The sequence below is a fragment of the Eleutherodactylus coqui genome, chromosome 1, assembly GCF_035609145.1.
Source record: "Eleutherodactylus coqui strain aEleCoq1 chromosome 1, aEleCoq1.hap1, whole genome shotgun sequence".
Taxonomy (NCBI): domain Eukaryota; kingdom Metazoa; phylum Chordata; class Amphibia; order Anura; family Eleutherodactylidae; genus Eleutherodactylus; species Eleutherodactylus coqui.
Window position 1 is genome coordinate 365,482,016 of NC_089837.1, and position 25,951 is coordinate 365,507,966.

Here is a 25,951-nt window from a genome sequence, read left to right on the forward strand (position 1 = left end):
TAGGGCAGGATCTATCTTCCCGCTATGGCGTGGAGTTTGAATGGCCGGCGAGGTAAAAAAAAAACCTTATTCATTTGCAACTACACTTCGTACCAGTGAGCGTAGTTGCGCATACGGCTGTCTGAAACCGCTATAGCGCAGGAAATTGAAAAAAATAGTGAGAAGATAGGTCCTGCCCTATCTTTCCCCCATGTAGTTAATACTACATGTGGGAAAGATAGGGCAAGTCCTATCTTTTCTCGCCCGTACAATTAACTGGTGAGAATACCGCTAATGAAAGCAAAACAACTGAAATGAATACATTCATGTGTTCAAGTCCTTAGGGCAGTTTCAGAAGAACATGTTTTTCTCCCCTTATCCAGCCGTCATAATCACGGTCATATAACGGGACAAAACAAAAGCATTGATAGATTTCAGCGGATTCGTTTTCACTAAGTCAAATGAAAAGTAAATAGAGATGAGCAAGCATACTCACTAAGGACAATTACTCGAGCGAGCATTGTCCAAGTATATTCCCGCTCGTAAGAAAAGGTTCGGCTGCCGGCGCGGGTGAGAGGTGAGTTGCGTCAGTGAGCAGGGGGGAGTGCAGATCTCCCCTCCGTTCCTCCCCGCTCTCCCCCGCAGCTCCCCGCCCGCCGCCGGCAGTCGAATCTTTTCTTCCAAGCGGGCAGGTACTCGGTAAGGGCAATGCTCGATCGAGTAATTGCCCTTAGCGAGTATTTTCGCTTATCTCTAAAAGTAAATGAATAGTGCAAGATGGCTTTGCATTTAGAGGGGGCAACAATTATCACACATATTCATCCTTTTGAACAAATTGTGTGCAATAATCATTCTGTTCAAATGGGGCATAACAGCTGAAATTTTTTTCTACAATATAGTCTTTTCCTGACAGCACATTCACTTTAAATGATAAAACATTGGCTTCTTGCCAGCAATACAGAAAGCTCAGGAGTTTAGAAGATGTATTCAAAATTCAATAAGATAAATAATCCATTTTTAGCTAACTTTCTATAGGAGTGGGGAGTACATGTAGGTAGCCATTTAACCTATGGCTCCGTGAAGAGAAGTACAGGATTGTAAGCTCTATTTCAGCATGACGGAACGCTGATACCTATGATATGTTATAAAATCATTTTTACAGAATTTTGTACCTACGATAACAAAAAAGCAAACACAAAAAACAACCGCAAGAAGGAAGCATAGGTATGTGTTAACATTTGTTTTCACATCAATTATGAATCTGAGTATATGTATTTAGCACACATAGAATGCATATATAATGTATTACATACAGCAATCAATGTGTACCATAATCAATGTGAAACCTTTATATCAACTATTATTACTGCTACCCAAATTTTGTCTCTTTTGATCCGCAGAATGACAGACTATATCACATTTCCTTGGTGACAGGTTCACATTTTCATTTTGGAAGACATTGATTTTTAATATTCTGTGGATTTAATAGATTAGTCTAAATACTAAATAAAGATGTGAGAAAATGCCAGGAGACAAAATTGGAGAACCTTTAGCCAATGAACTTTCCTGCAGTGTACTGAGTGACTACAATAATGTATACTGTATGACCTTGAATAATAAAATAATTACTTCAAAAAGTATTGTCCTTTTCGACAAGGTTGTAGAAAATACATTTCTAAGTTTATGGAAGGCCAACTGTTCCCTTTTACAGCAGCCTGATGTTTTATCAAGATGTGTTTTTGTCAATGTGTCAACAACACGCCTTAATGTATATGGATAGGATACAAATGCACTTCAAATATAGAACACATTTTACATCTTTTGGATGCATTGTTTAGTATAATTTGCAGTAACTCCGCAACTTAAGAAAACAGACATCCAACGTTTCCATTTAATACAATAAATCTTCTTGTCAACATTAAATGTGTGGAAAATGTAAGGGCAAAATTAGTAGTCAAAACTGTACACTTAGAATGTGATTAAAGAAAATTGCTGTTATTAAGACATGTTCTTTTCAGTTTGTTCATTTGCATTTACTTCCACGCCATAATATTCCAAAAAAAAACATGACTTATCTAAAAGTTCCCACTCTACTGCTGATCATTTGCGACCTTGTTCTCCAAAAGAATGCAGTTGTAGGAGTGCAGCCAGCATATACATTCCCACTTATATAACAGTGGTAATTATGGTTTTGTGGTTGGGTATGAAGTAAGGAGAGACCCGAGTATGGGTGGCTTTACTCGGTTTGACTGTCGAGCGCTTAAGCAACCAACAGCAGTCCTAGCAATTATTGCTCCTGTGCTTTCATACAGGAATTATAGTCATTCAGTCAATGGAGGCAGAGATCTCATCTGGCCACTCAGGCCAATAGTTGCTTGGTTTTTAGGTCAGCTAAATACCAAGCAACTCTGAAGAGTAATCAGTACTCACTCACTATCATAACCCCTGATGAAAGTTGCCTATAATTGCTCTTTTGAGTGATTATTCGAGCAACTATCAGCCTGTGTAAAGCTTCCCTAATGTAGACAAACAGATGAGGGGTTTCTTATATTTGTGTTATTCACTTTCTGTTGTAAAAAATTATTGTTAAAGGGTAACCTATTACTCAGAAGAGTACCTCACTGAAGGACCTGTGATGACGGGTGAAGTTGTTAAAAGTATTGAAGGACCTGTGATTATGTCACTGTCATGTGATAAGGGGCAGAGCTCAGAGGTCCAGTGATCCAGCTTGCAGGGGTGAAAATGTGACAGAGATGAAGGACCTGTGATGATGTCAGTGTCATGTGATCAGCGGCAGAGCATGTAACTCACTCAGTAACTCAAGGACAAGTGGTCATTAGTACTTTGATATACATACATAGATATTTGTAAATGGATATATTCTATTCCCTGTGCGACAAAGTGAGGGTTAGTTAATTCGGGTTATTGATTCAGGGGTAATGGAAACTGGCAGACTTGGATTCAGGAAGGATTTTTTTCCTCCCTAAATTAGGAAAATTGGCTTCTATCTCATTTTTTTTTCTGCCTTCCTCTGCAATTAAATTATGGGGGTTGGGAATTATTGGGAATTGGCTGAACTAGATGAACATATGTCTCTTTTCAGCCTAACATACTATGTTACTATATTACTGTGCTAATTAGCTTGATCACAATCTCATTGGTGTGATAGTTGACATTACTCCACATCTTTAGAGAATTAAGTGTTCTCCACTTTTGGATGGATTGTTGTTGACAAAGGTCTTATTGGGTGCTACAATACAGTATGTTGTCTTAACCAATGCACAGGGATGATGCAGAAGGCAGCACACAAATTATTACATGGTCCAGGCAAATAGGAGAAAATTATCATTAAAGCGAAACTATCACCACTTTTATGCTGTCCTCTTTTATGGTGGTATATGGTAGTGATAAGCATGCTGGTTACAGTGATATGTCTGTCTTATGTTCTTATATATCTGTGAAGTAGTTTGTCAGAAACTTACATTTTACTACTAACAGCACACAGAAAGGACTAATGGAAGTAGTCAAAATACTAACGACCACCTGTCTGTGAGTGACTGTGTGATTTACATGTGATCAGTCACTGGGGCTCTGAGCTCAACCCCTGATCACATGGCGGTGATGTCATCACAGGTCCTAAAACATGCAGAGCCTAACAGCAGCCGTGAGCTTACAAGACCTCTGATGATGTCACCGTCATGTGATCAGGGGCAAAGCTCAGAGCCCCGGTGACTGATCACATACATCATCACAGGTCCTGTAAGCACACGGCTGCTTACCGGCTCTGCTGGTTTAGGACCCGTGACCAACTCCAATTCCTTTCACTACATTATATTAATAAGTGGTGCAATGCGCCATCAGAAACACTGGTATTAGTCTTCTATATTCATGAGCTGCAGGCTAGCCCCATCACCCTTGCATTCTGACCACTGATTGATAGCCATCTCCTTATTACTGTGCATAGTAAGACAACTGTCTATCAGTAGCCAGAGGGTGGGGTAGGTGTCTGCAGCTCATGAATATCAAGGACTACTTCTCTTAGTCCTCTGCGTGTGCTATTACCAGTAAAATGTGAGTTTCTGAGAAACTGCTGTACTTCACAGACATATCACTGAAATCTGCATGCCTGTCACTGCCTTATCCTGCCATTACAGAGGGCAGCATAAAGCCGGTGACGGAATCCCTTTTATGATTATTATTGCCAAGTGTGTGTTGCTAAGATCATCAACTAATCTAGTAACATATGCCACTTTAACGGCCAGCATATATCAGAACGCTGATGGCATTTGGGGCAAACTGACGTATGTAGCAAAGTTTAGTTTGAGATCATTTCAGCATGTGGACAATCAGCTGCTGTAGTACTGGTTTAGCTTTGAGATGCAAATATTAATTGATAATCTATCGTTAAGGACGACATTCAAGAATATGAGTTTATCTTTTGTGCTGTGAGATATGGAGACTGATGATGAAATGAAAAGTCTACCTGCACTGTATGCAGCTATTTTAATTAAAAGACAACTGGAATATCTGCTGTGCACACAATGATAATAAATGAATATGTATGTACTCAGTTGTTAGTACACTGTCACATCACAAAGGGAAAAACATGCAATACATTAAATATAAACTAATCACAGAATGCCTTACTACACACCTTTCATACATGCTGCTCTAAAACCCAGGGGAGGAAAGAAAATGGCATCAAGAAAGGTCAATGACTAAATTAAATTATTCTGATTGAGATGAAGGTGATAGAACAGCCTGGATTTATGTGTTCAATAGATTGCTGATAGAAGATGAGTGATTCTCTCCTGCCTTCTGAAGACACTGAAGAATCTTTGTACTATTCTTATCAGAAGGAAGGACACTTTTCAACTTAATGTTTTTATATGCTAAATTATTCTGGTCAAGCCAAGTGCTTTCTGGCAATGTAAAACACAAGTTTATATTAGGAATTCGACATTAGACATGCTTACAACCTTCAGAACAATAGCAGACAGTTAACGGAACAATGCAAAAGAAAACATTTGCATAATAACACCAATTTGCAATTTCCTGTAAAGTTTAGTAGAATATAACCTTTATAACCAATTCTTTATCTCAATATCCAAACACTGACACCTTAATTTTCATCTCTTACTCCAGAGCTTTTATGGTAGAATACCATTCCCTTTATGGATAACAACAAATTACGCTAATTAACAGTAATGATAATGAAAAAAATCAGGAATTACAATATTTTGATACCAAAAAGTTATAAATAATGTTAACAATTGTTGAGTCTATTTTACCCACCTGAGAGGGCTACAATGCATAGTGATATGTCTGTACACTGTGTGTAGTGTATTATACATGGTGTCCCACTCGTTGAAAGTGTGGAAAAATTGTCTATAACTCCAAGTCCAATGAACATATTTTAATGAAATTTGGTCAAAACATACTTGTTCAATGATTATCAGGAAGCCCTCATGACATATTTGTCAACGGGGAGCATGGGGTCACTGTGAGCCAAGACAACCACTTATTTCTAAGCTCCGCTCATCTATCTCCTCCGCCAGCAATCACTCTGCATCCCCATGGATCAATTACTTGATTGGTTCCTCTTCTACTCCTTGTGTGCGCAGGCATGACTCACCGTAGGACTTCTAGGGTGCAGGCTGAGCTCTTCACCCAAAGGGGTGAGTAACAGCAACATATTCACTGTGCTGAGTGCCCCTCTCCTAACTAAGATGGCACCCAAATACAAGTCTGCAGTGAGACATGCTCAGTCCCCTTGAGCAAACTCTGAAAAGCAGTGTTCCAGACTAGAAAATGTTAATGCTTTACAGGGTCAGATCCCTGATACTGAGGATCCACTTTGCAATATGCCTACTTCAAAGATGAATTCAATGAATGGCTGAGCGCTGCCTTTGGTTGGCTGGACCGGATAAGAAGACACACAGGGCCAAAATAACACCATACAGAAGCCAATATGCAAACATTAGTCACAGATGTTAATGCTATAAATGCCAGGTATTTGTGGATATTTTGGCCAAAATATGGAAGCTAGCGGGCCACGTCACACCTCCCGGCAATACCGCTAGCCCCTACACTAACCAGGTGTCCAGTGACATAACCAAACAATACCACAAGATACAAACCTTTCTTGCAGCCAACATACATTGTTGTATAGAGTACAGCCATCACCTAAATCAGCCATATGAGTGTTCTATATTATTTTCTCAGGGGATATGAGAGACTCCAAAAAGGCTGACCTTTTAAACTGAGAGAGAAATCTAAGGAATAAGTTTCCCCTTGATCAATGGTTATAGACATTTAAATGGGCTAACCAATCTATACTTTGTGCCACCATTTAAGAATTCCACTATAAGCTGTTGACCAAATGGTACTTCCCCCTCTTAAGCTTGCCAAATGTTTCCTAGGATCTAGTGACCTATGTTGAAGAAATTGGGGTCATATCGGCGCCATCTATTATGTGTTATGGAAGTGTCCCATTCTGTTCTCCTTTTGGAGAGATGTGTTCTCTCTCATTGAGAGGAATACTGGTGAAAGTATTCCTATGAATCTCGGTAATGTTTTATTATTACTCAATGTTAACTCAATCTCTTCTCCCTATAGAAAATTGACCTGTCACATTCTATTATCTTCCAAGCTCCTAGTCAGGAATTGGAGGTCTCCCCCGTCTCCTTCCATAAATGCCTTAATAAATTTGATCTATGAACACAGTGTACATGCAAGACTTTTTGCCCTCCGTAATAACGATATATGCAACTACTATTCAATGTGGAATCCTTGGCTTCAACATTTCTCAGTTAACTCTGCCTTTGTAATTGCTTTATTTTCTTGGACGTCTGTTGTCCTTATAACATTAAGTTATAGTTCCTTTCATTAAAGTGTATTATTTATGCTTAGCTTCCTTTTTATTCAATTGACCAATCTCTGTTTTATAAGAATATGTTTTATTTAGATCGAGCATTGTCCTTAGCGAGTACCTGCCCGCTCGGAAGAAAAGATTTGGCTGCCGGCGGCGGGTGGGGAGCGGCGGGGGAGAGCGGGGAGGAATGGAGGGGAGATCTCTCTCCCCTCCACTCCCCCCTGCTCACTGCCGCAACTCACCGCTCACCAGTACCGGCAGCCGAACCTTTTCTTCCGAGCAAGCAGGTACTCTCTAAGGACAATGCTCGCTCGAGTAATTGTCCTTAGCGAGTATGCTCGCTCATTTCTAGTTATATTGGATGTAACGGCATTTCCTTTGTTTACCTAATACCTTGTCAATAAAAAGTTAATGAGAAAAAAAAACATATTTGTCAATCACTCCTTAACCCAACTGCTGCCATCCACATGGAGGCCGTCACTGGTAAGGGAGACAGAACAGCTAGTCTGGGTGGATAGCTTGTTCAACACACCATGCCGCCCCAAAAGCCACATTTTGTTTCAGTGATCGAGTCAATAGGAGCCTGTGCTGCATCCTAAAGGGAAACATTTACTGGAATAAGCCACAAACTATCCAGAAATTGAAAAGTAACATTGCACAAGCAATTGTTGCAGTAATGCAGACATGCTTGCTAGAACGTTCAGCAATATGGAGGGTTGGGTTCTGGCATGTTTAACCACAGTGGGGGGTTCCTAATTCTCATTGAGCAATATATAGTTTGGCTAAATGTAATTAAAATGTGTTCATTAGTTTTGGAACTATAGCTGAATTTTCCTGGCCCCCAGCAAGATTGACACCCAGTACTAAATGAAAATTTGCATTGTGTATGTAGCCATAATACGGACATTATGTTTCTCCATATGTTCTCGGAACTCTGAAGGGCAGCATTTATCAATCCAGTAATCCAGCTAAAGTTTTTTTAATAAAAATAATACAGAACTATCTATACAATATTTGCTGTATGCATTTTTTTTGTATATTTAGGAGGCTCTCTAACTGGGCTTCCAATAGCCCAACTACAAAAGGTTCTGCCACCCTAAACAAAATTGAACATGAGGACTAATAGTTGTGTGCGATCATTAAAACTTGTGTACAATCATTAAAGTATAGTATAATGTATCACTTACCAAAGTACTGTATAGTTGTAATGCCTCTGAAAACCATGTAATCATGTGACCATGCCCCGGGTGTTTATCTCCTGCTTGTGTCTCTTGTGGTTATTTCCCCTTCAGTGATGATTTTTAGAGGGGAAGAAAGGGGGCTTGAAATATAAGCCCCACCCCGAAAATCATCCCTAGCTGTAGTGAAAAAAAAAAAGTTAACTTACCTATAAGCGCTGTCCGACTCTTCTCCCTGTCAGCCTTCTTCTGTATTCTGGTGGCCGGGATTGAAAAATCCCCGCCTTCTGAAAGCGCTGCCTCTGATTGGCTTAGCGCTGTGACCAATCAGAGACAGCGCTCAGCCATTGAATGACAGCTTAAAATCATCACTGTGGTGTTTGCTTTCATCCCATTGATCTAAATGGGGCGGCAGCAGAAGCACCGGCTCCATTGAAAGCAATGGGATAGCATTGTTTCAGATGCCCGTTCACTGGAGCAGCTATGCTTGTAGAAGCACTGCTCCACAACGGTCCCCTCATCACTGAACACTGTATTATAAGCACAAAAATGTGACTGTAATATGCTTGTCTGAACCTAGCCAAATAAAGAAGGAATGTAGGTCTCGGGTCTGGTGTTGCATTTATATTATGAGCTTAATTCTGGGGAAGAATGTATGCACTGTGCTTGGTTGTGGTACTGTATGTTATAAATTTGGCTCTGGCGCCGTATTTATGATATTAGCTTGGTTTTGGTACTGTAAATTATGTGCTTGGTTTTGATGCTGTATTTAATATATAAGCTTGGTTCTGGAACTGTATGTATATATTGATGGTAATTCTTGTGTTATATTTATGTTAAATAAACAGGTTAAGGGTGGAAATACACAGTGCAATGGGCTGTCCAATGCTAAATTTTGCCAAGGTCTGTATGGCTGCACAACTTTGTTAGTAACTTGTATAGCCATTGGCTGTAGCAAAAGGGGCATGGTGTAACTGCATGAAGCCATCTGTACCATGTATTTACATCTTTAGTGTGGGCCTCTGCTCATGGGCCAGTAGTACGTACTTGCCCCCAATGCTAAAATTTGCCAGCCAGCCACTGATGGAGAGACATCTGTTTGGGAATACCAGTGGTATACTCTAACAGCATTTAAAAAAACCTCATTATCTGGTCCCAAGATTTCTCTGTACTGACACCAAGTCTGGAATCATGTCCTGGTGGCTGGTGATCATGAGCTCAAAGGGAGTTTTCCCCTTGTTTAGTAGCACAATCAGGTTAGATCACAGCACTGTAAAGTTAATTGCCAAACTAAGAGTTTACTTTGACCACAACAGTTGTGGTGGTGGTGTACTTGTGTGTTACTCCCCTGGCAATGATCAGAGTGAATGTTCAGCACTGAAGTATCCACATCCTCACTAGATATATGAAAGGTGCAACTTGACCGGCTCTTATTCAATTTTCATAAATATTTAATATCCTTCTATAAGATTCTCCTAGCCTCCCCCCACTCCAAAGATCTATCCTAGGATAGTGCTTCTATACACAGTATTCTTTATCTATAAAATATATATAGTTTATTCACTTATTTCTGCAACTCAATAAAACAGAGATCTAAAGTAACCTAGCAAGCAATAAAAAGTTCTGACTGAACAGTCTGCATTAGTAAGTACCTTTGGCATAACATATTTTAGCATTTGCATGTTATCATCCTTGTGGTTTTATCATTATTTATACCCCCGCATTTAAATAGCTTCTGAAATTTCTCCTTAACTTTTGTAAATGTACAAGTCAACTCAGGTGGTACTTAGCTGTCAGTTGTGACAAACGATGGATGCAAATGCACTTTCTTGGAAGCAGACTGCATTCGTTATGCAAAAGAATAAGTATATATATATATATATATATATATATATATATATATATATATAAGTCTAAGCATATAAGTATATATATATATTACATTATCTAATACAATATGAGATATACGATAATGATGTATTTCCACCTATAAGAATACATTATAAACAGCAAATGACATGTCTAAAGTAATGTTTTCTGCTTAAATATTTCTCCATGTATATTAAGTTAACAAGTTTCACAGTTTAGCTAGTTTACTGTTACTCAGCTGGTACTTTATATAGTTCAGTTTGTTAGGATAATCCATGGTAGTCTTTTTCAGTAAACTCTAGTGAATGCTTACATTCAACATTTAGGTTTTATGCTGTGTTTTCAGGGATTGCTTTTCTTAGCCAAAAATGTTGCAGCTGGATCATGTGACCATTATATCCAATGGCTGGAGGCATAAGTAAGGTATCGCTCATGCTAACCTAACATCTTGCTACAGTCATTAGGCAAGACAGGATGTCACTAGGCATACAATATGAATGAGTCCTAATCAAACATATGGGCATAATACTGTATACTACAAAGTTCACTCTTACAAGTTGGTGACTAGAGATGAGCGAGTATACTCGCTAAGGCACATTACTCGAGCGAGTAGTGCGTTAGCCGAGTATCTCCCCGCTCGTCTCTAAAGATTCGGGGGCCGGCGGGGGGCGGGGAGGAACGGAGGGGAGAGCTCTCCCTCTCTCCCCCCGCTTCCCCCAGCTCCCCACCGCAACTCACCTGTCACCCGCGCCGGCCCCCAAATCTTTAGAGACGAGCGGGGAGATACTCGGCTAAGGCACTACTCGCTCGAGTAATGTGCCTTAGCGAGTATACTCGCTCATCTCTATTGGTGACATTTTTTGAAAACTTTTTTAAGCTTAAAGGGGTTTTGCCATTTTTTACTACTACTCATAAAAGGTCATCAATAGCACATCAGCAGATATACGCTGCTCGGGATCCCTGCTGATCATCTGATCCTTAGTGCAGCAGAGCCGAATGTATGCTTCGGTGGTCAGGGTGGGAAGTGTAATAGACAACTTCCCTCAATTGAAGCTGATTAATTTTAACATGTCTCTATAGAGATTCTGATACAGAGTTCTAAATCCCTTGCAGACAGAGAGTTACAAAGCTGGGCTTATATGGTATAGACAGAAGTTTTGCAGTAGTCACTAGTAATATCATTAGGAACTGTTAGATAGTAGTTGAAGCCATTATGTAACCCCAGTGTAAAACTTCTGACTGTCTGTAACTGATATTGCAAGAAACTCAGTGGCTTACAGCATACTGTTTCATTATTGAGGTCAATGCATAAATGGAAGTCATAGGCATTAAGCTTCTAAGCTGCCCCTAGAACCATCTGAAGGCAGTCAGAAAATGTTATAATTTGATGCTATGACTATGCAGGGGATCTGAAACTCTATATATTAAATGAAGTTCTATATATACAATCATTACTAGAGATGAGCGAACGTACTCGTCCGAGCTTGATACTCGTTCGAGTATTAGCGTGTTCAAGATGCTCGTTACTCGAGACGAGTGCCACGCGATGTTTGAGTTACTTTCACTTTCATCTCTGAGACGTTAGCGCGCTTTTCTGGCCAATAGAAAGACAGGGAAGGCATTACAACTTCCCCATGCGACGTTCAAGCCCTATACCACCCCCCTGCAGTGAGTGGCTGGCGAGATCAGGTGTCACCCGAGTATATAAATCGGCCCCTCCCGCGGCTCGCCACAGATGCATTCTGACATAGTTCAGGGAAAGTGCTGTCTTGCTGGAGTTGCTACAGGAAGAGTGTTAGGAGTTATTTTAGGCTTCAAGAACCCCAATGGTCCTTCTTAGGGCGACATCTGACCGTGTGCAATACTGTTGAGGCTGCTTTTTGCAGTGTTGCACTTTTTTTTTTTTTTGTATATCGGCCGTGCAGAGCATTGCGTCCTCAGTCTGCAGTAATTTTACATAGTATAGGGCCAGTAGTGCTGAGGCAGGGACAGTGAAAAAGGTGAAAGATGTATACTGTCTATACAGGCAGTGGGCTTTTCCAAAAACATTTTGGGAAAAAACATTCTATTTGGGCTGCCTGTGACCGTCCTGAGTGTACTGCGACTCTGCTGGGGGTAGTAGTCCTAATTAATACGCAGCCAGCTAAGTGTTACAGCAGGCTTGCGCAAAATTCTTTCCTGGCTCTGCGTTGGCCGTTACATCACCGCTGTCATCCTGTCCAGAGGGAAACAGTCTGCAGTAATTTTACATAGTCCAGGGCCAGTAGTGGTGAGGCAGGGACAGTGAAAGAGATATACTGTCTATATAGGCAGTGGGCTTTTCCAAAAAAATTTGGGAAAAAACATTCTATTTGGGCTGCCTGTGACTGTCCTGAGAGTACTGCGTCTCTGCTGGAGGTAGTAGTCCTAATTAATATGCAGCCAGCTAAGTGTTACAGCAGGCTTGCGCAAAATTCTTTCCTGGCTCTGCTGTGCATTCCGTAAGTGAAGTCAGCCTCCAACCACCGGCCAATAAGCGGCACATTTAATTACAGCGTTCTGTTTCTGCACTACTGGTAATATACCATGCTGAGGGGTAGGGGTAGGCCTAGAGGATGTGGATGCGGGCGAGGACGCGGAGGCCCAAGTCAGGGTGTGGGCACAGGCCGAGCTCCTGATCCAGGTGTATCGCAGCCGACTGCTGCGGGATTGGGAGAGAGGCACGTTTCTGGCATCCCCAGATTAATCTCACAATTAATGGGTCCACGTGGTAGACCTTTATTAGAAAATGAGCAGTGTGAGCAGGTCCTGTCGTGAATGGCAGAAAGTGCATCCAGCAATCTATCGACCACCCAGAGTTCTGCGCCGTCCACTGCTGCAACTCTGAATCCTCTGGCTGCTGCTCCTCCTTCCTCCCCGCCTCCTCACTCCATTACAATGACACATTCTGAGGAGCAGGCAGACTCCCAGGAACTGTTCTCGGGCCCCTGCCCAGAATGGGCAGCAATGGTTCCGAATCCTCTCCCACTGGAGGAGTTTGTCGTGACCGATGCCCAACCTTTGGAAAGTTCCCGGGGTCCGGGGGATGAGGCTGGGGACTTCCGGCAACTGTCTCAAGAGCTTTCAGTGGGTGAGGAGGACGATGACGATGAGACACAGTTGTCTATCACTCAGGTAGTAGTAATTGGAGTAAGTCCGAGGGAGGAGAGCACAGAGGATTCGGAGGAAGAGCAGCAGGACGATGAGGTGACTGACCCCACCTGGTTTGCTAAGCCTACTGAGGACAGGTCTTCAGAGGGGGAGGCAAGTGCAGCAGCAGGGCAGGTTGGAAGAGCCAGTGTGGTGGCCAGGGGTAGAGGCAGGGCCAGACCGAATAATCCACCAACTGTTTCCCAAAGCGCCCACTCGCGCCATGCCACCCTGCAGAGGCCGAGGTGCTCAAAGGTCTGGCAGTTTTTCACTGAGAGTGCAGACGACCGACGGACAGTGGTGTGCAACCTTTGTCACACCAAGATCAGCCGGGGAGCCACCACCACCAGCCTCACCACCACCAGCATGCGCAGACATATGATGGCCAAGCACCCCACAAGGTGGGACAAAGGCCGTTCACCGCCTCCGGTTTGCACCACTGCCTCTCCCCCTGCGCCCCAACCTGCGACTGAGATCCAACCCCCCTGTCAGGACACAGGCACTACCGTCTCCTGGCCTGCACCCACACCCTCACCTCCGCTGTCCTTGGCCCCATCCACCAATGTCTCTCAGCGCACCGTCCAGCCGTCGCTAGCGCAAGTGTTTGAGCGCAAGCGCAAGTACGCCGCCACGCACCCGCACGCTCAAGCGTTAAACGTGCACATAGCCAAATTGATCAGCCTGGAGATGCTGCCGTATAGGCTTGTGGAAACGGAGGCTTTCAAAGGTATGATGGCGGCGGCGGCCCCGCGCTACTCGGTTCCCAGTCGCCACTACTTTTCCCGATGTGCCGTCCCAGCCCTGCACGACCACGTCTCCCGCAACATTGTACGCGCCCTCACCAACGCTGTTACTGCCAAGGTCAACTTAACAAAGGACACGTGGACAAGCACAGGCGGGCAGGGCCACTATATCTCCCTGACGGCACATTGGGTGAATTTAGTGGAGGCTGGGACAGAGTCAGAGCCTGGGACCGCTCACGTCCTACCCACCCCCAGAATTGCGGGCCCCAGCCCGGTGGTGGTGTCTGCGGCGGTGTATGCTTCCTCCACTAAACCACCCTCCTCCTCCTCCTACGCAACCTCTGTCTCGCAATCAAGATGTGTCAGCAGCAGCAGCACGTCGCCAGCAGTCGGTGTCGCGCGGCGTGGCAGCACAGCGGTGGGCAAGCGTCAGCAGGCCGTGCTGAAACTACTCAGCTTAGGAGAGAAGAGGCACACGGCCCACGAACTGCTGCAGGGTCTGACAGAGCAGACCGACCGCTGGCTTGCGCCGCTGAGCCTCCAACCGGGCATGGTCGTGTGTGACAACGGCCGTAACCTGGTGGCGGCTCTGCAGCTCCGCAGCCTCACGCACGTGCCATGCCTGGCCCACGTCTTTAATTTGGTGGTTCAGCGCTTTCTGAAAAGCTACCCACGCTTGTCAGACCTGCTCGGAAAGGTGCGCTGGCTCTGCGCACATTTCCGCAAGTCCCAAACGGACGCTGCCACCCTGTGCACCCTGCAACATCGGTTTAATCTGCCAGTGCACCGACTGCTGTGCGATGTGCCCACACGGTGGAACTCTACGCTCCACATGTTGGCCAGGCTCTATGAGCAGCGTAGAGCTATAGTGGAATACCAACTCCAACATGGGCGGCGCAGTGGGAGTCAGCCTCCTCAATTCATTACAGAAGAGTGGGCCTGGTTGGCAGACATCTGCCAGGTCCTTGGAAACTTTGAGGAGTCTACCCAGATGGTGAGCGGCGATGCTGCAATCATTAGCGTCACCATTCCTCTGCAATGCCTCTTGAGAAGTTCCCTGCAAAGCATAAAGGCAGACGCTTTGCGCTCAGAAAAGGAGGCGGGGAAGACAGTATGTCGCTGGATAGTCAGAGCACCCCCATGTCTATATCTCAGTGCGTTGAGGAGGAGGAGGAGGGGGAAGAGACAGCTTGGCCCACTGCTGAGGGTACCCATGCTGACAGGCTTACACTCATAAAGATGAACAAAGCCTGGATTTCCCCAGACTTTTCTTCTCCACCAGCGGACAGCAGCGATACCTAAACAATACGTAGGCTGCACCCGTGGATGGAAGCATTTTTCTCTATCACCAACAAAAACGGGGACCTTTTAGCTTCATCAATCTGTGTATTATATTCATCCTCCTCCTCCTGCTCCTCCTCCTGAAACCTGACGTAATCTCGCCGAACGGGCAATTTTTCTTAGGCCCACAAGGCTCGGTCATATAATTTTTGTAAACAATTTTTATACGTTTCAATGCTCATTAAAGCGTTGAAACTTGCGCCTGAACCAATTTTTATTTTAACTGGGCTGCCTCCAGGCCTAGTTACAAATTAAGCCACATTAACCAAAGCGATTAATGGGTTTCACCTGCCCTCTTGGTTGGGCATGGGCAATTTTTCTGAGGTACATTAGTACTGTTGGTACACCAATTTTTTGGGGCCCTCGCCTACAGTGTAATCCAACTAATTTTTTGCCCACCTGCATTAAAGCTGACGTTACATAAGCTGTGCTGGGCACTGCAATGGGATATATTTATGTACCGCCGGTGGGTTCCAGGGAGCCACCTATGCTGTCGGTCCATACGGAGTTGTAACTGCATGTGTCCACTTCTAAAGAACCCCAGTCTGACTGGGGCATGCAGTGTGGGCCGAAGTCCACCTGCATTAAACATGACATTACCTCAGCTGTGATGGGCAATGCAATGGGATATATTTATGTACCGCCGGTGGGTTCCAGGGAGCCACCCATGCTGTCTGTCCACACGGAGTTGTAACAGCATGTGTCTACTTATAAAGAACCCCAGTCTGACTGGGGCATGCAGTGTGGGCCGAAGCCCACCTGCATTTAATCTGACGTTAGCTCTGCTGTCCAGAGCACTGCAATGGGATACATTTATGTACAGCCGGTGGGTTCCTGGGAGCCACCCATGCTGTGGGTGCACACGGAATTCCCATTGCGGAGTTGTACCTGCCTGTGACTATTTATAAAAAACCGCGGTCTGACTGGGGCATGCATACACCTTGACAGAATGAATAGTGTGTGGCACATAGGTTCCCCATTGCTATGCCCACGTGTGCAGCTCCTGATGGAGGTGGCACAGGATTGGATTTCTCATTGCTTCTGTACAGCATTGTGGGTTATCGCCCCGCCCCTTTTAAAGAGGGTCGCTGCCTAGCCGTGCCAACCCTCTGCAGTGTGTGCCTGCGATCCTCCTCATGGCAGACGCACTTATAAATAGACATGAGGGTGGTGTGGCATGAGGGCAGCTGAAGGCTGCGCAGGGACAATTTGGTGTGCGCTGTGGACACTGGGTCGCGCAGGGGGGGGGGGGCAGCATGTAACCCAGGAGAAGTGGCAGCGGAGTGTCATGCAGGCAGTGATTGTGCTTTGTTGGAGGTAGTGTGGTGCTTAGCCTAAGGTATGCATTGCTAATGAGGGCTTTTCAGAAGTAAAAATTGTTGGGAGGGGGGGGGCACTCTTGCCGCTATTGTGGCTTAATAGTGGGACCTGGGAACTTGAGATGCAGCCCAACATGTAGCCCCACACCTGCCCTATCCGTTTCTGTGTCGTTCCCATCACTTTCTTGAATTGCCCAGATTTTCACAAATGGAAACCTTAGCGAGCATCGGCGATATACAAAAATGCTCGGGTCGCCCATTGACTTCAATGGGGTTCGTTACTCGAAACGAACCCTCGAGCATCGCAAAAATTTCATCCCGAGTAACGAGCACCCGAGCATTTTGGTGCTCGCTCATCTCTAATCATTACATAATGTTGGACCAATAAAAAGAATATAAAAAAAATGTTTTTCAAAAGTGGGCATTCGTTTTAAGCTTACTTTTTCCAGACCCTTCCAGGAAAGCTAACAACTAATGCAATATATACAACTTAGATGGACAACTACACTGATTATTTTCTTTTTTGCTTCATCATTTTAAACAATATCCTGTTTAGATTAGATGCAATTAGGATTTTGAACATATAAAACTTCATGGTTGAGAGTTTTTGGTTTTAGAATAGTTTGCCGGTCTGTCAGGTCACATACACTATTTTCAAGCACGATTTTTCATACTTCACAAACAATTTCTATAACATTAGATATAAAGTACTGAGCTGCAATATACGAAGTGAACATTAAGAAAGAAAAATAAAAGGGGAAATGTCAGCCTTTAAAACATCACAGGCATCAATCATTCTGATTTTATCAAAGCTATTTGTGCTGGGGTCTGCAGAGCACAAGGTGTTCCTCTGAGGATCATGTAAAATGTTCAGAAATATTAGTAGACAGTATCATACATCTCAGTACATTGTGCTGTCTAGCTTCTCAGTATATAGAGAGAAACCTGGGTTAGAAAGTACATATTGGTATGTATAAAAATAGTGATCTAGAGTATGTATTTGGAAGATGCTAATAACTATTAAGGGCTATTATGGCAGTTATGTAGGTACTGGCTCCAAGGCTGGCCATTCCCATTAGATAGCTGTTGGTCGAACACATTGTTTTGCAGACAACTATTTCTCCTGACCCCATATAGACTTGCATGCTTGGTTGAGCACACATGTATTCTCAATAGGCAGAGATAAATAAATCAATGCCAGACATCTCTGGCAGCAGCTTATTTCCCTGATATCTGCCACAGGAAGAGAGTCCGGAGACCCCAGTAGATGGTCAGTCAGTCCATCCAAAATTGTTCAGATTGGGCAGACAATTTTGCGTGATAATCGTCCAGTGTAAATGACCCTTAAGCAGTTTGCATACAACATCTATGGGAATATATAGAAGTGACTGGGAGTTACGAAAATAGCATAGCATAGGGAGCTATATTGTTTTTGCAGCTCTGGAAACAGTGTTGCTCACTGTACTACTCTGTTTCTGTATCTGCCAACTGCTTCTATGGGAAGCCTACTCTGTTAATTCCATACTCCCGGTCACCCCAACCCCTGCGTACAGGGTGATATTTTTATCTTAGCCATGACTGATCATGATGGGAATATCTGTTTATGTTAACTTTAAAGATAAGTCCACAGAGATATCTGTGCTTAACAGATACACAACTATTGAAAGGGCATTATCAAGGCATGTTGCTTACTGTATTTCATTGTTCCTTAAGTACTGCCATTTTTGGATTAGAGAAAACTATAAATTACTAGTAATCAGTCAATCAAATGTAGGTTCAATTTTATTTTTCTGTTTGGAATAAAAGCATAGCAATTACCTAATATTAAATATTCCCTGTAGCTTTAAGATTGATCCCATAAAAGCATACAGGACTGCCCATGAAATACAAATTCTCCATGGTTTCCCTTAGAAGAACTACAGAGTGCTGTTTATTGCAGTGATCCCATGGCTGGGTTCACAAACAGCATTCAAAATATGCACACAAAGTTTTAACTTTGTGATTTTCTATAAAAACTTGATAGGCCTATAGTACTGATTCTATACCTGTGATAACTTGATAGATATTAGTCCCTTTTTTTTAGGAACCTTTATATATGATTTGTAAAAAAAAAAAAAATATGCTTAAGACAGGGGCGTAACTAAAGGTTCAGGGGCCCAGGTGCAAGAGTTTAGCTGGGCCCCCCTTCCTCCATCTGTACCCATACCAGAGGCGTAACTTGAAGATTTGAGGCCCCAATGCCAAATGCTTTATTCATACTACTAGGCTCGCTATATAGAGAAGAGAGGCCTTATGGGCTCCCTAAGGCTCCTGGGCCTGGGTGCAACAGCACCCCCTGCATCCCCTATAGTTATGCCTTTGGCTTAAGAAATCCACAGCAAAATCTGTTATAAGAACTGCATTTGTTACACATGTTTTCTTTCAAATTAAAGGGAACCTGTCACCTTTGGGCAGCATGAACCCGGGGCATGGTTGTATCTTGCCCCCATTTATGTCCTACAATCATAGAATGGTAGAGTTGGAAGGGACCTCTAGGGTCATCTGGTCCAACCCCCTGCAGATATTTGTCCAACCTTTGTTTGAGCACTTCCATTGAAGGAGAACTCACCCCCTCCCGTGGTAACCTGTTTTACTCATTGATCACCCTCACTGTCAGAAAGTTTTTTTTCTAATATCTAATTTGTGCCTCCTCCCTTTCAGTGTCATCCCACTGCTTCTAATCTTTCCTTGTGCAAATGAGAATAGGGCTGATACCTCAGTACTGTGACAGCTCTTCAGATATTTGTAGACCACTATTACGTCTCCTCTCAGCCTTCTTTTTTGCTAAACATTCCTAGATCCTTTAACCGTTCCTCATAGGACATGATTTGCAGACCGCTCACCATCTTGGTAACTCTTCTCTGAACTTGCTCCAGTTTGTCTATGTCGTTTTTAAAGTGGAGTGCCCAAAACTGGATACAGTATTCCAGATGAGGTCTGACTAAGGAAGAGTAGAGGGGGATTATTAGACGTGATCTAGACTCTATGCTTCTCTTAACACATCCCAGAATTGTGTTTGCCTTTTTGGACGCTGTATCACATTGTTAAAACATGTTTAGTCTATGATCTATTAGTATACCCAAGTCTTTTTTACATGTGCTGCTACTTAGCAAAATTCCACCCATTCTGTAGGTGCTTTTTTTTCATTTTTCCTGCCAAGATGTAGGACTTTGCATTTCTCCTTGTTAAATACCATTCTGTTAGTCACTGCCCACTGTTCAAGCTTTTCTAGATCTTTTTGAATACTCTCTTCACTAGTGTTAGCTATTCCTCCTAGCTTTGTGTCGTTGGAAAATTTGATCAGTTTCCCATCAATTCCCTCCTTCAGATCATTTATAAAAATGTTGAACAACACTGGCCCTTGTGGGACCCCACTTGATACATACTTCCACTTGGGCATTTATGACCACTCTTTGAGTACGATCACTCAGCCAGTTGTGAATCCACCTAACAGTTGCCTTGTCAAACCCATATTTGGTCATTTTTTCAATAAGTATGTTATGAGATACTTTGTCAAATGCTTTACTAAAGTCAAGATACTATATCCACCGCATTTCCCTTATCAAGCCATACCGTGATTCTGTCTTAGAAGGAAATTAGATTCATCAGGCATGATTTCTTTGTCACAAACCCATGCTGGCTCTGGTTAATAACTATATTTTTATCCAAGTGCTTGCATACTTGCTGTTTAATAATTTGTTCAAAAATCTTTTCCAGTATAGATGTCAGGCTCACAGGCCTGTAGTTTCCTGGATCCACATTCTTCCCTTTTTTTGAAGATAGGGACAATATTTGCATTTTTCCAATCTTCTGGGACTTCTCCTGTTCTACAGGAATTTTCAAAGATTATGACAAGTGGTTCATCAATTACCTCTGCTGCTTCCTTTAGTATCCTAGGATGTAATTTGTCTGGACGATGAGACTTGAATTAATTTAAGTTAGGTATGTGTTCCCTCCCCATCTCTCAGCTTATAGATAGTTGCATACTTTAATTCCCCCAATAGCACAGGGAAGATCAGTTGATGTTACATCTATTTTCTGAGAGAAAACAGACACAAAATAGGAATTTAAAAGTTCGGACTTCTCAACATCATTCTTAACCAACTTACCATTTTCATCTTGTAAGCATCCAATAGCATCTTTGACTTTTCTTTTGCTTTTGACATACCCCCCAAATCCTTTTTTATTGCTTTTGGCCTCAGCTGTATGCCTCAATTCATTATTAGCTTGCCCTACATTTTCTGCAGACCACATTATATTCTTCCTTAGATATTCTGCCCTCTTTCTATTTGATAAACATATTTTTCTTCCTTTTTAACATGTGTGCAAGTTCTGTGTTCATCCATCCTGGTCTCTTTAAATGCTTCCCATTCTTCCTTCTTTTAGGGATTGTTAACAATTGTACTTTGAGAATCTCATTTTGCAATATTTCCCAAGCTTCTTGTACATTTCTGTCCTTAAGAACATCCAGCCATTGTATTCTTCCTACCTTCTTTCTGAGTTCATTAAAATCTGCCTTTTGAAATTCAACCCTGAGGTCTGAGTTTTCTCAGGTCTTCTTCCCATTTTTATTCAAAATTCAAGGATAGCATGATTACTGCCTCCCAATGTCCCAGCCACCCTAAGTTCCTCAACCATTCCCTCCCTGTTGGTAAGAATTAGATCTAAGATAGCAGATCCCCTTGTTTTCTCTTCGACCTTTTGGAAGATGAAGTTGTCAGCAAGAGCAGATGTGTTACTCTGAAATACTGCAGCATTTCAGAATGAACACACTTTGAAGTTTAACTTGGGAACAGGGCTCTTGAGACAAAAAAGCAGGCTGCATCGGCTTCTCCCTGCCAGGATCATTTAGACTGACAGCTACACTCCCTGCTTGTATAGGGAGAGACTTGTCAGTCAACATGCTGTTGGTGGTGAGAGACATCGTAGCCCACCTCTTTGACTCAAGAGCCCCATTTCCGAATGAAAGTGTGTTTATTCTGAGATGCTGCAGCATTTCAAAATAACACATACATAGTAACATTGCAATAGATAAAATCTATTGTTGTATTTTGTTACTGTGTGAAACTGGCTTATAGCGATATAAATGCTTTTCCAGGAATCTTACCACAATATACTGGTCTATTGCTGTGTTATTCCTCCTACATAAACTAGTACGCAATCCAGAGGCAAAACAGAGCTAAGCTCATTCAGGCTCATATTTGATTGAGCGATTTACTTTTTAGGGCTCCTTCCCACGGACGGATTTCTGCCGCGTAATACGTGGCGAAAATCCGCCGCGTTGCTCGCAGCTATTAGGTTCTATTGAACCTAATAGCTAAATGCTCACGGTGCGAAATTCCATCGCAGAATTCCGCACCGTGAAATCACCCGTCCTTACCCGCGGCATGCTCTATTTGCCGCGGGTGTACGCGCAGACGGCTTCCATTGCAGTCAATGGAAGCCCATCTGTCACGCTATCTTCTGCTGTAGCACAGTGGAAGATAGCGTGATACCGCTTCCCCGCCCACCGCCAGCCGTGTCATGCGGGACAGAAGACTCCAGATCCGGAGATAAGTATTGGGGTCTCTGGGGGGCGCCGTGACGGGCTCCACCGCGGAATTCCGCGGCGGAGCCCGTCACGGTCGTGTGCAGCCGGCCTTAGTCATGCGTTTACATTAATATTGAATGCAACAAAATCCACAACACAATTTCACAACAAATATGCCACAAAATCAGCATCAGAAATTTTGTTTGCTTTTTGGGCTGCGGAATTGCTATTTCAGATATCGGGTTGTATTCTTATGCACTCTAAGGGAACCTACATTCATGTTGCAATAATACATTTGCATATATTTTTGTTGTATGCAAATATGATGTAATGTATTTGGCCAAATGTAGTGTAAACATATTTATAGATATATAACACAGATTAGATTAAGGTTTCATGTCCACGGGCCGGTAGGATTCCACATGCGGGAGCCCGCAGTGCAATCTGACCCTGCCTGCAGCCGAGAACGGTGTGTAATTGTCCAGGTTTTCACTGTGGATATGTGCAGAAGCGCTGGCCAGCGCACCACCGTACATGCGCAGTTAAGTTTTTTTGTCTTTTACACTCCTGCTTTCCTGCTGGGTCTATGACCCATCTGCAATTTCAATTGTGAATCAGATGGCTTTCATTGACTTCAATGGAAGGAGTCCGTGTGGGAGCTGCACTAAAATAAAGCATGCTGCGATTTGTTTTCCGAAAGGTCCGCAAAACAAATCTGCATGCAATAAATCAGCTGTGGACGCACATGTTTCTTTGTGGGCGGCTTGAACTGTGAATCATTCATGCAGGTGCCCCTTGCAATTCAAGCCTGCCCATGGACATTGGTCTTTAGGCCTCATGTTCACGGGGAAAATCAGGCCCGCTACAGATTCTTCATGTAGAATCCGTAGCGGGTCCCTCCTGTCCCGCGGACATGAGGCCTAAAAATCAGAATAAACTCACCTGCTCCGGACGCTGGGCACATCCGCCGGGCCGAAGAAAGAAGATCCGGCCGCGAAGAAGGGAAGAACCGCATCATCCGGAGCAGGTGAGATTAATTCTGGTACGGGTCTCCCGCGGATGCGGATGGCTTACATAGGCTTCAATAGAAGCCTGCAGGAGCCGTCCCCACGGGAGACCCACACGAAAATGGAGCATATCCATTTTTTTCCCCGCACGCGGATCTGTGCCTGATGGGGAAAATGACATCCGCAGGTATTTAACTACCTGCGGATGTCCAATGCATTCCTATGGGTGCGCGGATCTGCGTGCCAGAGAAACGCTGCGGATTTAAAGCCTGTGGACATGAGGCCTAAATCTGCTACATCTGTAATTTGCTAATATTAGGCACATTATGCGCAACTACTGTAATGCATAATAAAATACACAAATCTTTATTCAAGTCTTAGCCCTTAACTCATCTTAAAAGTGTGAAAACATAACAGGGTTATTGCCAAGTTGAAAGTTATAACTTGTGTTTTGATTCTCAGTATATTTTCTCACTGAAAATAAAACACTTGAAATTCTCATTATACCAACCAAAAGTGTGATTTCCGATCAAGGTGCAAACATAGTGAACACCTGAGCATCAGACGTAAATACAAGCAGCTAATAAACATTCTGCCTGGCCACAAAGCTGTCAGATAATTGCCTGCTCAGTAGAATCAAGGTCTATAGTAGGCCATTCCACCGGATGCCAGAGCATGAAGATGAAGACAAATGAATAAAGCACTAGATGCAACACTGTATATACAAACACCTCCATTCTACTTTAACACAGGTGATGGATCATCTTCCCACCACAATATGTTGCAGCACGAGGAAACATTTCATCTTCTCATTTTCAAGAATTAAATTAGGGAAAACTAATTTCTTGCTTCCAGAAGAAAACAATTGACTGGAAATTGTATAATCACTAACTATGACAAATTTATTCAGCATTTTGTTTTTTTTTCGCAGTTGGCGCATTGAAGCATTAAACCACAAAATGCAGAGAACTGTCAGCTCTACACTTTCAAATGAGGATGGGACTTTGAGACAACCTTTTTTAATGAATTAGATTACTTTTATCTGGAGCATACTGTAATTACGGCAAGATTTGAAATTAAAATCTGTGAAATAAAGTCAACAAATTTCTAAAAATATTACGATGATTTATAACTTAATTTGACTAATATATGTGTTCAAGTGATATAAGTGTATGAATCAAATGACTAACATAGTGTGACAAGTAACTAACATATTTGTGGCATCATAACATCTACTATTAGTGTAAATTATTCTAGTTTGCAGACTTTAAAAGGAATGTGTCATCAGAAAATGACTTATTATATAAATCACATTTTTGTGTTAAACAGATTTGTACTTTTGGTGATTTTTTGGGGGGGAATTGTCAGTCACAATCTGTATTTTTTTTTTAAAAATCCTAAAATCCTGTATTTTAGCACAGAACCTAGTGACAGGATAATACTTCCTGATCTGTAAAAAAAGACCTTGCAGTAGTCGTCTCACGAACCTCAAAGTCAGAATTACATTGAATTACATAAAAATAACACAGGATCCAGCATTCTTAATAGGTTAGCTATGACTATATATCTCCTTCCTACAAAATGACCAATGCACAGAGTACCAAGCATGCCTAGACCAGTCTCTTAAGTTAATGGGTCCTAGCTGGTCCATTGTGTGAATGGCCACCTCCATAGTCATGTACATACAATACAATTAGTGATGAGTGAGCATACCCGCTAAGGGCAATTGCTCGAGCGAGCATTGCCCTTAGCGAGTACCTGCCTGCTCGAGAGAACAGGTTCGGGTGCCAGCGGGGGGTTGGGGAGCTGCGGGGGAAAGCGGAGAGGAACAGAGGTGAGATCTCTCTCTCCCTCTCTCCCCCCCCGCTCCCCCCTGCTGACTGCCGCAACTCACGGCTCCCCTGCGCCGGCAGCCGAACCTTTTCTCTCGAGCGGGCAGGTACTCGCTAAAGGGCAATGCTCGCTCGAGCAATTGCCCTTAGCGACTATGCTCGCTCATCTCTAAATACAATAACAATTGCTACAATTAGAAAACAGATTAAAATTGAATGTTTCTCTATCTGGTTTTAATTAATTAATTAATTAAAATTGTTATATAGTCCGTTTAAAATTCCATGAATTCGGCACTACAGGAATTACATATCCTGGACATGTAATAGGATAATATATTTATTTGTCAAGAAGGCCATAGACATGACATTTTGCTATAAATCCAACTACTTTCATCCCTTCTTCCACCGATGACAGTTGAGTTGCCCAAAGACACAGTATAAGATTGTCAACAGATCCCACTGAAAATCTTTATTGATTCCCTTTGAGATAAGTGACACTAGGCATTTGACAAGCAAATTTGCCTTTTTTTTATAAAATAATATTGCCATTCAGCGGATGAAGGGGAAAAGAGAGATCAATCAGATTTTTTCTTTTACCATCACAATGATAACCATTTGGACACCATGAAAGAAGATCCCTCATTCAGGGTTCCCTCTATAATTCTGAGCAGAGAGTGGATCATGCTCTGGCAGACCCAACCTATCTTTATATTGCATGGTTGGCCATTCCTTTGGCAGTCCCCGCAGGAAAAATGTCTGGACATATGCAACCTTCATTGGCATTGACAGCCGATCAACAGAGATGAAAGGAGCTATATCCCCAGCTGATCAGTCACACTTTTGTTTAATAAAGTGTTTGTTAGACAACCTCTTTAAGGAAAGAGACCCTCCCCTAAAATATCCAGAATATACTAACATAAACAAGCTACTATAAGTTGAATTTTTTTTAATGAGGAAATTTCTTCAGGCTTATCCTTTTTATATTTGTCTCATATGAATTCAGATTTTGAAGTTCTATACCAGAGAAAAAAGTGCTGGACTACAAGAATCTCTAGACTATTAGATTTTTGAT

General features: G+C 42.8%; 1 protein-coding gene across 1 annotated transcript in view; it reads right to left on the minus strand.

The window, feature by feature from the left end:
• Window positions 1-25,951, minus strand: part of DMD (dystrophin) — a 2,524,637-nt gene that overhangs the window by 616,467 nt on the left and 1,882,219 nt on the right. The window lies entirely within an intron of this gene.